A 13,777-nucleotide genomic window follows, 5' to 3' on the forward strand; every position below is an offset into this window, starting at 1 on the left:
GTGCCAAGTGAGCAATAGAACCGTCCGCGTCTTATAGATGAGGAAGTAGAGGGTTAGGGGTGTTCTGTGAAGGGTGGTGCACACAGGGTCTGATCTCCAGCCTGCGAAGCCGAGCCCCGGCCCCTGAAGGTGACACAACGCTGCCGCCCGGTGGCAACGTGCAGAACTACACCTCTAACCAACAAGAACCGGCCGCTAAGAGGAGGTAGGAGACACACAGGCATGTCTCGCTTCCCGAGGCTCCTATTTTGGGTTGTTTGTCCAGCCCCGCTACAGCCTGGCCTCCCTACTCAGTCTATCTGGTCCTTCCTTAAGAAGGAATTTCCTAGTTTCATCCCTTTGCTGTCAGGACAGCTGAAATGCCACACAAAACACAGGGCCACTCAGCTTGGTTCTTCACATTCTGTAGCAGCCCAAACAAAGGCATTTCCCTGACCCCCCAAATCCCAAGAACCCAACTGCGACTGTCTGGAGGCTGCAGAGCACCAGCCGGGTGCCAGAGCCCCCAACTGCAGCCCTCGGTCTGGCTGCCTCCCGGAGAGCAGAAGGAGGCTGCCTGCTCAAGGGTGCATCTTCCCTGGAGACAGCCTGCAGCCAGGGGTCCAGCAGAGCCTCACGGTGCCAGCCCCCTCACTTGGCTGGGGACAATTGCAGGCCACCCCTGGGACCTCGGGAGATTGGCTGAGGCCCCCCGCTCCCGTGTCCACCTTCACCCTCTGCTGGGTCTGCCCCGCATCTCCTTTCAGGGGCTCCCGAGCCCCCCGCCCGACAGGCCAACCTTGTCTGCTTCTTGGGGAGCAACCTAAGACAACACTCAGCCCCCACATCAGGCGTGTTTACAAATGCTGCCCCTTTAAATGGAGCCCAGGAGCGCCGCAGGAAGGTGTTTGCCAGAAGAGCACCTGCCAGAAGGTAGAAAGAACTCACCAACTGGAAGTCAGGCAAGGAGCCCTTCCCCTGCGCCCCCGGGAGGGTGCGTGGCCTCGCATTTCAGTACTTGGTCATGGCCGTTGTGCCCCTTGAATTCCCTGACCTCCGGTTATTTCATATCCAAATAAAAGGCTTTCCTTAGAGATGCTCTATGAGCACTCTAGGCCGAGTCCAAAACTTTACCTTAAATCTTCATAGCGAAAACTCTCACTGTCTTTCCTACAAGGTCCTGTGGAGGTTATTTGTTTGTTTTGTTTTTGCTGTGAGCTGTGTATCTGGTGTTCTCAGGTATGACAAGGCTTGGGGGTCTTTCCACCAGTGTCAGCATCAGACACGGGTAAGGCATGGCGCTCCCCGAGGAAAGCCCTGGGTCAGTGAGTTTTGATCCCCTTTTGGGGTAAAGCTGTCTCTTCAGTGGATGTTGCAAATGTTCACTAGGAAACTCTCTGCTTAACCATGTTAGCGTGAAGAGTCTCGTCCTCAAAGACTCAAGCTCTTCTGGAGTGACCTCCCATGACCTTCCTTCCCTCTAGTTTCTTCTTCAAGTGCAAACACAGGCTGTGAGAGTAGGAAAGATGAATCAGCTGAGTGAGAAATCTCAGTCCAAAGCTTTATAGAACTCGGCTCGTGAGGTCCTCCTCTGCCCTAGGAGGGCAGAAAAAAAAAATCAGGAAAAGATAAAGTAGTGTAAATAATACAGTTGAAAAAATGTGTAAGTTTTCCACATTCAGCCATTGTTGGTCTCACAAGCATGGAGGACAGGACCTCCATGGGATTCTTACTGTGTGTGGCTTCAGGACCCCTGAAAAGAGCAGGGCAGAGTCAGCACACAGTGACACCCTTGTCACACGGGGCTGGGGGGACCCCGTCTTTCCATTCTCATATTATAGACTGGGTTCCTTCCCACTGTCCCTTCTGGGGGAGGGGAGGACGAGCTCCCGTGAACCCTGAAGACTCACAAGTCACAAGACCACCCTTTATGCTTGCGGGCCGACAGCATGTCGCTGAGGACAATGAAGAAAAGTCTATACATACAAGATACCAGCATCACATGCATCCTCATTGTCTCTTTCCTGGGAGCAATCTGGAGGAAAGCCTGAATCAAGGCAGTCAGCTCAAGGATTTCCTCTCCAGATACCTTTTTCATTTAGAAAGTAATTTAGGGGGGCTGCAATGTAAAGGATGTATTCACAAATGGGGTGTGTGTGTGCGTGTGTGTGTGTGTTCATCAAAATACCTGTAATTTCCAAACCAAAAGAAGTGGCTTTGTCCCTCTCCATTAAAAAGTTCATCTTAAAGAGGTGGACATTTAAACCCATCTCATCTATAAAAATGTTCTGTCACAAAGGGGGCTTCAAGGACACATGAGACACAGAACAGAAAGCGAATGGTGTCCTTGGAGTTTTGCAAGGTAAGAGGGGCAGAGGAAGCAAAGAAGGAGCTTTGTCCAAAGACACACCCCCCTTAAGAGAGCCCTGTTTCTAGTTCACAAACTAAGGAAGGAAATGATCGACGGGAAATCCTTAGATTAGTGTGGCTCTTACAAATGGCCATAACCTGGCAATGCACATACATTCAGTATGTTAACTTAAGAAGCACACGTGTGAACTCAGACTTACGTAAGTGGCTATTCATCCTAACCCAAGTTGAACAGTTAAAAACGAAAACATTACCTGCAGAACTAAGAGTCCAGCCACCAAAATGCCATTGAAGAGGAACGTGAAACAGGGACCAGCGTACCATGTGCCCTTACCTGAAAACAGTCAGTTGCTACCTACTGTACACGCGGTGACCTACATTCCGTGCATATGTATGCTGCAAGGGTTTGATGGTACAGAACAGTTTCAGCCCTAACTAGGCAGAAGTTAAACTCCACTAGCATGCTCCACCACTACACAGATTAGACACTCCGCCAGCCACACAGCATCAGACAGGAACAGGCCGACATTCTCTTCTGGGCAAGGGGAGCACCTGGGGGCCGTGGACACAGACAGCCCATGTTGGGAAGCTGAGAGGGCGAGGGAGCATCCTCATGCCAGGTTGGGGATTCTCCAGGCCCAACCACAACCCTACGGATGGGAACAATTCTGGTGTCCATATTCAGCTAGAGAAACAAAGGTGCGTAGAGGATAGGTTACCTGCCCAAGGTCACAAAGACATAGTAGAGGAGTCAGAATTTGATTCCAGGTAGTTTTTCTCCAGAGCCTAAAATCTTAACCAAATACCAATCTGTTTCTGCATAAATAGAATATTACAGAGATGCACACACACACACACACACACACACACACACACACACACACACACACACACACACACACACACCCCTCCATGACATTTACAAATGGAAAAATGTATTGGTGGCAGCATGCGTAATTCCACAAGGCATGGCACGTTCTTTCAGCTCCCCTCCCTGGCTCTAGAATATTCAAAGGCATCTGAATTTCCTGCAGGTTAGTGGAGTGATGTAGTCAGGCAAGTTAGATTTCTGGGGGGAAAAATGGATTTAATCTTTGCAACAGATAACCTAGGAAAAAAATAAATTCATGATACCGATTAGTGAATCTGCAGGTGCTTTGAAACGTGCACCTCTGAGTTTTGATTTGTGGATAGAATTCAGCCTGGAAGAACAATAATGCAGAGGTGTGTCACAGGATTCTGTCGTGATCCAGCTGTTGATCATTCACTCAGAGCCACAGAGAACCCTGGGCTGGTGTCCTGAAAACCCAGAGACGGAAGGGGAAGCTTGCAGATGTCGGTCAGCACAATAGATATCTCAGATAACCTAAAAGGACCAGAAAAAATATGCACCAAAAATTGGCAGAATAAATTTTCATCAAGTTGTGGAACAGAGAAAACACGAAATGTGTCAGTGCATATTTGACCAGGAAGAACTGTGTTGATAGCACTTTGCATATTTCCATATGAAACAAAAAGGAAACGACACACATAAATCCGTTTCAAGTCGATTGAAAACTGAAGTGAGAAAGACGAAACCATAACACTTTTAGGTGAAAACATAAACCAACAGCTTCACGGCTGTGAAACTGTAAAGGATCCAGAACGAAAACCACGGGGGAAAAAAGTTGATAAATTATATTACGTTAAAATCGAGACTGTTAATTAAAATGTATCAGAGAAAGTGTAAAGAACACGCCAGAACCTGGGGGAAGGCGTGTGCAGGCCCATAACTGACAAAGGATCCGTGTGCAGAACGTGCCGAGCAGTAAATCTGCAAGAAGGAGGCAAAGCGCCGCAGTAGACAGATGAGCATCGGTCGTGGGCGACACTTAGCACGGAGGAAAACACAGCTGCAGGGTGAACACAGAAGCTGCTTAACCTCATCACAGGACATCAAGGAAAGGAACGCGGAGACCCCAGTGAGACGGTGTTTCTCCATCCACAGGGAAGAACACGCAGGTCTGACACAGCCCAACGCTGGTGAGCATGTAGCCAAACAAAACATCTTACCACTGCAGGCGGAGGTGTGGGAGGCATGCCGTGTTTGGAGCGTAACGTGGCGTTATCTAGTACACTGGGGTTTTTTTTCCAGTTTTATTGAGATACAATTGACATGTTTATAAGTGTAATGCGTATGACATGATGATTTGGTATTTGTATATATTGTGAAAGGATCACCACAATAAATCTAGTTAACGTCCACCAATATGCATAGTTACAGTTCTTTTCCTTGTGATGAGAACTTTTAAGATCTACTCTCTTAGCAACTTTCAAATATACAATACGGTATTGTTAACTGTAGTCACCATGCTGGACATCACATCCCCAGAATGTTTTTATCTTCTAAGTTTGTACCTTTTGACCACCTTCACCCGAGTCCCCCAGCCCTGACTCCCCATGCTGGCAACCACAAATCTGACCTCTGTTGCTATGAGTTTGGCTTTGTTCTGATTCGACCTGTAAGTGAGGTCATATAGTATTTGTCTTTCTTTGACTTAATTCACTTAGCATAATGCTCTCCAGGTACATCCTCAAATAGTAGAAGGCCCTTCTTTTTGATGGCTGAATAATATTCCATTGCAGATACACCACATCCTCTTTGTCCATTTGTCTACTGACGGACACTTGGGTTGTTTTCATGTCTTAGCTACTGGGAATAATGCTGCAATGAACACAGGGGTTCACATACCTGTTCAGGACAGTGATTTCATTTCCTTCAGATTTATACCCAGAAGTAGAATCACTGGATCAGACGTGGTTCTATTTTTAATTTTTTGAGAAACCTCCATACTATTTTCCAGAGTGGCTGCGCCAGTCTACATTTCCACCAACAGTGCACTTAGGCTCCCTTTCCTCCACATCCTTGACAACACCTGTTATTTCTTGTCTTTTTGGTGCTGATCATTCTAACAGGTGTGAGGTGATATCTCACCAGGGTTTTAATTTGCGTTTTCCTAATAATTACTGATGTTGAGCATCTTTTCATATACCTGTTGGTTATCTGAATATCTTTTTAGGAAAAGTATCAATTCAGGTTCTTTGCCCATTTTGAAATTGGAGTGTTTGTTTTTTTGCTCTTGAGTTGTATGAGCTTCTTATTTATTTTGGATATTAACCCTTATCAGATGTGCGGTTTACAAATATACACTGCTTATTAATTTTAAAGATACACCTATCCTTTGACACAGTTCTCCAAGTCCTAGCGGATTTTTAGAAGCAGTTTATTAAAGCAAAAAAAAAAAAAAAGTAACCAACTGTCAAATGGACAAATAAATTGTGGTATATTCATAGATTCGTGTAGTGGAATATTATACAACTGTGAATTGTGACAACAGTCACAATAATAACATGAATGAATCTTAGTGAGTTGCAGAAGAATATACACAATATAATTCCATTTATTTAACATATAAAAATGAACAACTTAAATAATATATTGTTATTGATACAAAACTTGAAAGAAAATCAGAGGGATAAAGACCCGCAAAATTCAGGATAATAGCTATTTCCAGGGTGGCGGCAGGAAGTGGGTGGGACTGGAGAGCAGCCGGGGAGTTTCCGAAATGACAGGAATAGTATATTTTATAAATCAGGTGACAGGCACGAAGATACTTGTTGTGCTGTGTTTTATACTGGTTGCATCTTAAACAGGTCCTGTGTGTAATATGCTGTATTTAATAATGTTGAAGAATCAAATGCTCTCAATGATTTTTTTAAGTATGGGCAGCTTGGCAGACCATAAAACTCTTCTGCAACTATTTCTAAAGATTTTCATTTTTCCAAATAATTTCTCCAAAATTAAGGATTTTGTTCTACCTTTTTGTTTCATACGTTCAATTTATTTTCAGCCAGTTATTCTTGTTCTCGGCTGCTTATGCTAGAAAAAAAAAAAAGAAGTAAAACAACCTGAATATAAAAAAATTATTTTATTATTTCTTCCAATAAGCTCATGCCTTTTTCTTTTTGTTGTTGTTGCAAAAGCAATTAAAATCATGACTGAAAATCAGAAAATGTAACCAAACAAATGTAGAAAAAAGCCAACACTCATAACCCACCATCCAGAGAGACAAGCACTCTGACCCTTCTGTGACGAGCCTTTCGGACCATTTTCCTCACTGGCTACGAGTCAGTGTAGTTATGGGAAGAGTGGTGTTCTGTTACACAGGTTTTATAATCTAACATAATTCAATCTAATTCGAAGTGCACACAACTCTGCATTGCCCTCTCTCTTTTCCCTCCACATCCTAAGGGACTGCATCCTCTCTCCAGGGTGGGACACGCTAGAGCTGGGATGGAGAGTAGTCTGCGCTGTGTGGACGCCTGCGCCCTGACTCACTCGGTGGGGATGCAGCTGAGCCGCGGGCTCCGTCGGTGCCCAGGGCAGAGACAGGCAGGCAAGGGGGCTCATGCCTGGTGGTGCCACCCCCGCCTGCAGCCCTCTGTTCTCAGGAGGACTCCGTCTGCTGTCTCTATGCTTCCAGCTAAGTGCTCTAGAAGACTCTACTATCCCCTCACCTTGTTCTTCCTCCTTCGTGGCCTGTATTGAAAGGAACCTAGTTCGTCTGAGAGCCAAAGCGTAACTTGAGCTCTCTAAGTACCACACTTGCCCTGAGGTGGAAAGACCCACTCTTGAAACGTCATAATGGATGCCTGGAAATCTGCAGTGGCTAGAAGCATTTAAAATTTTAATAACTTAACTGGCAACATCGTACACTGTATACTAGCAAGAATTCCCCAAGGAGGAGGTGAAAACATTGAAAAGAAAACATCATAGCCTGGATTTGTCCTTTATAATGATGATTAGAGAAGCTCCTGTTCAAGTCCAGGCTATCCCGGTGATGGAGAGGCCAACCAGAGAAGAAACTGCAAACAGTATGGGTTTCACATATTTTTTTTTAATTTTATTATGTTATGTTACTCACCATACAGTACATCACTAGTTTTTGATGTAGTGTTCCATGATCCATTGTTTTCGTATAACACCCAGGGCTCCATGCAGTACGTGCCCTCCTCAATACCCATCACCGGACTAACCCATCCCCCCACCCCCCTCCCCTCTAGAACCCTCAGTTTGTTTCTCGGAGTCCATCGTCTCTCATGGTTCATCTCCCCCTCTCATTCCCCCCCTTCATTTTTCCCTTCCTTCTAATGTCCTCCCTGCTCTTCCTTATGTTCCACAAATAAGTGAAACCATATGATAATTGACTTTCTCTGCTTGACTTATTTCACTTAGCATCATCTCCTCCAGTCCCATTCATGTGGATGCAAAAGTTGGGCATTCATCCTTTCTGATGGCTGAGTCATATTCCATTGTAGATATGGACCACGTCTTCTTTATCCATTCGGCTGTTGAAGGGCATCTCGGCCCTTTCCACAGGCTGGCTATTGCGGACCTTGCTGCTGTGAACATTGGGGTGCATGTGGCCCTTCTATTCACTACCTCTGTAGCTCCTGTTCAAGTCAAGGCTATCCCAGTGATGGAGGGGCCAGCCAGAGAAGAAACTACAGACAGTATGGGTTTCACATATTAAATCTCAATAAAATTTGAGCCATCACATCACACCCGTGCATTTTTAAAAACTCTCCCCCGGTACCATAAACAGGATTGTAACTCATCTTGGTGGAGTAGGTCTTAGCTCTAAGAAGGCTCTACTATGGAAAGGGAGGGTGGTGGTTCCTGGGACACCCTGTCTTTTGAACCCAGTGGGCTGCTCCCTGCTGTCCACCCACAGAGTTACCGCACGCTGGGGACACCCCCTTTGGCTGGTTACTCAAGATGTCTCACTTGAGACTCAAGGCAGGCGAGCTGGTGCAGTGCCAGGAGCAGGGACCAGGCAGCACCGACACATCGTCACATCCTTCCAGGTACCAGCTCTCGGCTCCAGGCATATGGCTTAGCCTCTCTCAGTCTTATCTGGAAAAGAAAGCTATAACGTCCACCTTGCAGAAATGTTGTGAAGAGGAATAGGTTAATGTGCCAACATCACCTGGCGCCCAAGGCTAGCTCATGGCTCAGTGGTTGTTGGCTGGGCCACGTATATACAGCCGGGGAAGGATCACCTAGGACTTAACAAATAAATCACCATTTATTTTCACTGCAAATGCTTTATGGATTTCGATGCTACTACTAATCCATAGTTTCTTTTCCCAGCTTTAAGAGATGTTTTTAAATTACTGCTTTGCAGGGAAGTCTCTCCACACTTTACACAATGCCCATGGTCTTCCTGCTCTTCCTTGAGGGGCGGGCACAACCAGAACAGCAAGCAGTACCTCAGGGAGACACATGCCCGGCTCCTCACGCACGTCAGAGGTGGAGCCGGCCACGAGGAGGCTTGGAGCCTCGGGGGTGTTGGCAGCCACGCGCCGCGGGATGCTCACGTGGGCCGCGGGTGACTTTCATCTCCTGGAAGGGGCTACAAGGGGCTGCACTGGCCTTTAGTGACATGAACAAAGGTATCCTTTCATCTCTCTCGTGCTTGCGATCTGGGTTAATTCTTAGACATTTTGTTGCTTTGATATTAAGGCAACTCTAAGACGCAGAAAATCTGAAATTGCAAGGAAGCCCTCAGGGCTCTCTTTTGTGCCCAAGGAAGATGAAGCCTTGAACTGCCGGCATAGAAAAAGCCAGAATTCCCCCAAATCTTCGGTAAAACACTAAGTCCTGTAACTGTGTAATCTCTGAGATCTGGCATCGCTTAACGGCCAATGTGCCAGTGTTTTAGATTCTTCGATACCCACCCTACTTCATGCTTTATAGAGCCCTTCCACTTACAACACGTTATGTAATTGTAACAACCACATGAAGTAAGTAATATTTCCCCAAATTTCATCAGTAAGAAACCAGAGGCTCTAATGTCAAGGTGAATTCTTTCCCCCCAGACTGCGTGTCACCCCACGCCTTGTTCATTCAGCCCCTCACCTGCCACAGGCTGAGCCCAAACCATCATCTTGGGGAAGCTCACCCCGCATGCGCACACACCATGTCACAGCCCACAGCAAACCCGCTACAGGAAGGATAAGTATAGCGAGAGCTATACTTATCAAGGTATAAGTATACCTTATACTTGTCAGGGTAACACAGGGAGAGCAGAACCTCGATGCGTGGGTTCAAACCCCGTCCCGTCACTTCACTGAGTCAGCCAAGTGACCTCGAGAAAGTCACTTATCCCATGTTTTAATTTTCTTATCCGTAAAATGGAGAGATGGTGGAACTTGAGAGTCATGTAAATTAGTGCACATAAATCACTTAGATTAATGCTCGTTGTGGGGCTCAAACCCTGTTTGCTCCCATCACTAAATCGGCATATCCATTTTCCATCTCAGGCCACATTTTCCATCTCAGGTCATTTTCCACCACAGCCACCCAGACACAAAAGACAAACAGAAGATTGCCCACTCCATCTGAAGTAGTATTCCATGCCCAGGACGGATGGCCTTCGTTCTTCTTATTTTGTAGACCTTCAGACAATTCTTGAACGTGCGTTTTAAAGAATGTCTCATACAGTTCAGAGCAGAGGCAGAAGAAGCATTTTTCTATCAGGAATTCACCTACCTTGAGCCTCACAGCTGTTGCTGGCTCATGTCTGAAGACCTTTTGCACACATGGTGGAAACTTCAATCTCTTGAGCTCCTCAGCACAGACACCCAAGTCCTAGAAAGCAGAAGTTCCTCTCCATCTCAGCACAGAAGGATCAACCTGGAAGAGACACACCACCTACGGTTTTCCCAGGCACCTGCGCTGGGAACTATGATAGGAGAGGGGCCACATGGTCCCTCGCCTCACAGAGCCTGCGTGCTCTCCAGCATGGATGCTCCCCACCACATGTGGCTGTGTAAATTTAAAATTGAGTAAAATCAAACAAAAGTAAACCTACTTCCTTGGTTTTCCACGAGCCACACTTCAAGTGCCGGACAGATCTCTCATCTTCCGCCCTGCTGGCTGCAGAGGGGACAAGGACTTCCTCCCTGAAAGCCGGGTGGGAAACACGAAAGGGAATTCTAAGCGGCACTTCCTCTCTTCAGTTCCTCACCAATCCTCTCCCTCTCCCAGAGTCACCCACACCGACTCAAAGGGGATGTGCAGGGCTTTTGGTCATAATCAAAGGAGAGATTTTGGAGCCTCACTAAGCAAAGGCTCTGACATGCAATCTAATCTGGCTCTTATTTCTATCCCAGATGGGTGAGAGATAGTCCTAACTTATCCTGAATTCTCTTGTATGTTAAGCAGAGCTGGTAAGGAAAACCGGCATAGTTTTTTATTAGTTTTATGATGTCGTTCACCTTTCTCCAAGCATGATGTGGGATCTGGGTAATTCAGGACATTTGATCTTAATGCTAAAGATGAAGATGGGAATTATGGGCTGAACGTCTGAAGATCCGAAAAGCTCAGAAGAAGATCATAAGAACCACTCAGGGAGGGGGCAGTTGGGGCCGAGCCAAAATGGCAGTGGGGCCTCTCCCAAAAGCTAGAGCAGTCTGGTGTCTCGGGTATGGACATGGGCATCAGAGCCCCCCGCACAGCGGTCACTGGCCACAGGGGGCTCTAGGGCACTCAGAATGTACCATAGAGGGGCTGAATTTTACACTGTATTTAATTTTAATTTAAAAACTCATACTTGATTCAGTTACTGGAAAACTTTAGGTATGATTGAAATAACTTGAATATGGAAATCTATTTTTTCAATTATACATTTAATGAAATCTAAATATAGTTTAAGTATTTCTGATGAAAATTTACACTCCAAGTTGAGACGTGCTCTAAGAGTAAAATGCATACCACACTTAGAAGACTTAGTGTCAAACTGTGAACTATCATATTAATAATTTTTATATGGTTACATGTTGAAGTATTAAACTTTTGATATATTGGGTTAAATCAAACACATTATTAAAATTGACTTCATTTGTTTCTTTTCACATTTATTTATTATTGAAGTATAGCTGATGCACAATGTTACATTAGTCTCAGGGGCACAACACAGTGACTGTGTATCTCTGTACCTTATGCGGTGCCCACGGTGACTGTAGCTGCCATCTGTCACCAGACGAGGCTATCGCAGTACCACTGACTATGCTGCATAGACTGTGCCTTTCATCCCTGGGACTTATTCATTCCATAACTAGAAGCCTGTACCTCCCACTCCCCTTCACCCATTTTGTCCCTCTTCCCACTCCCCTCTCCTCTGGCAACCACCAGTTTGCCCTCTGTATTGATGGGTTTGTTGCTGCCTTTGTTTTTGTGTTTTAGGTTCCACATATAAGTGAAATCATATGGTATTTGTCTCTCTCCGTCTGACTTATTTCACTTAGCATAATACCCTCTAGGTATGCCTGGATGTTTCTTCTCACTTTTTAATGTAACTGCCAGAAGATTTAAAACCACATGTGGCTTATATTTCTATTGGACAGCACTTTTCTGGAGCACTTTCTTGAGCCATATGGGTTCAAACCCCCTTTCTACAAATTTCTAGCCGTGAGATGGGCTCAAGTGTGCTTTTAGGACCTTTTGTGGAAATGGGCTAATCATAATGCTTGCTGCAAAGAGTTGATGTGAGATGTAAGTGAATTAACACCTGTACTTAGAATAGTTCATGATATACAGTGTGCTTAGTACAGGGTAACTATTATTACTATTATTATGTGTACAGTTGTCATGATTGTAAGAGGACACTGGGAGGGGACTGTGAAATATCCTAAGAAAGAGTCTTTTTCTGTTTCTTATGAAAGCCTTGCATAAAGTGTCCATTTGGACCTGGGTGGCAAATGCCCCTGGCCTTGCTCCCTTAGTGTCCATCAAGCTACACAATAGGACTGGGACAACACCCTCTCACGTGCTGTGGGTCATGACATTCTCTGTCTCCTGTATACTCTCCCAAAGACCCCAGAAGGCACAACTAATGAAACGGTGTCCTGATATAATTTAGAAAGGGACATCAGGCATAGGGTGGCACTAAACCAGGCGTGGGAAGTCACTTTGCCACTTAAACACTCTGCCACACAACCAGCCATATATCTCGCAGGAAATCATCATTCTCTCTGGGTTATGTTTCTTCATAAACTAAATAGGGATAATAGAAAGTGCTATTATAAGGATTAAATAAGATAGTGGGATTGAGAGAGCTCCATAAACCACACAGCATGATGCCAACATTGATATTTTTTTACTTTTAGAACCATTTCTGCTGGTTTAGCCTGTCTTTTAGATAAAATAGAGAGATGCTTCTGTGGGACTATTTCTAGGGATTCTAAAGACCTGTCTCTCTTCCTAGTTTCCCTTAAACTGGTCTGTGACAAAATTGTCAAGTCCTATGCTGTAAAAAGGTCCAATTTATTGGGAAATAAAAATGAAAAAGATGACCAATTTAGGGATAAACTAGTAAGTCATCATCAGCTAGTAGCACCTTGGATCTTTACAGCTGGCCAGTCACCTGGCAAGTCTTTGGGGGAAATAGAAAATAACATAAGTTTTCATTTATTCTTTCACTCTTTCATTCAACAAATGTGTACTGATGCTTTCTGTGTGAGGCATTCTAGGCTCTTCTGCTACAGCAGGGAACAGAAACAACAAGGCCTATGGTCAACCTATGTTTCACTGAGAAGGTAAAATTTAAGCAAAGACTTGAAGGAATTGATTATGCAGATAACCCATGGAAGAGTGTTCCAGAAATAGAAACAGCTCACATGAAGGCTCTGGGGGCAGGAGCACACCCATGAGCTCAAGAGACAGTGGGGAGCTGAGGGTGGCTGCAGCAGAGCGAGAAGGGGCGAAAATAGGTCAGAGAAGTACATCAGGGGAGAGGTAGAGGAAGAAGGGACATAGTCCAGCATCCAAACTGGACCCACTTACGAGGAAAGATGGGGCATTCATAATACCACCGGGACAACAGCCATAAACGGAGATGATGGGTGGCCCTACTGAAAAGCCACAGTCCGGCCTCTGGCTTTTACTTTAAAGCAAATGGGAAATCACACACAGAGGAATTTCTCCTGGTGCTCAGAAACCATACCGGTGGTCAGAAGGGCCCTCGGGAATGGTATATGCAGACCGTGGGCCGGGTTCCTGGCAGTGTGGGCCGGGCAGACTCTGCCTGACACGCTTGGTGCGATGGCTCGCGGAGCAGGAGGGCGAACCCGCAGGACCGCCAACGTCCAAGAAGAGAGCGTTCCTCAATCCCTCCAAGAGGAGCGGGAGGTTGGCCGTGGACGGACATAGGGAGTCTCGGCTTACGGCTCCCTCAGCGAGTTCTGCTGCTTCTGCCCGTTCATCCACCCAAACAGCTACCTTAATGCAATGAATATTAATTTTTTCATTATTAATTTATTTTGCTGTGTATTCGGCAATGGTGATGCAATTCAGAAAAGGCAAACTTATCTTTTAGCGTGAGAA

The sequence above is a fragment of the Zalophus californianus genome, chromosome 10 (assembly GCF_009762305.2).
Source record: "Zalophus californianus isolate mZalCal1 chromosome 10, mZalCal1.pri.v2, whole genome shotgun sequence".
Classification (NCBI taxonomy): domain Eukaryota; kingdom Metazoa; phylum Chordata; class Mammalia; order Carnivora; family Otariidae; genus Zalophus; species Zalophus californianus.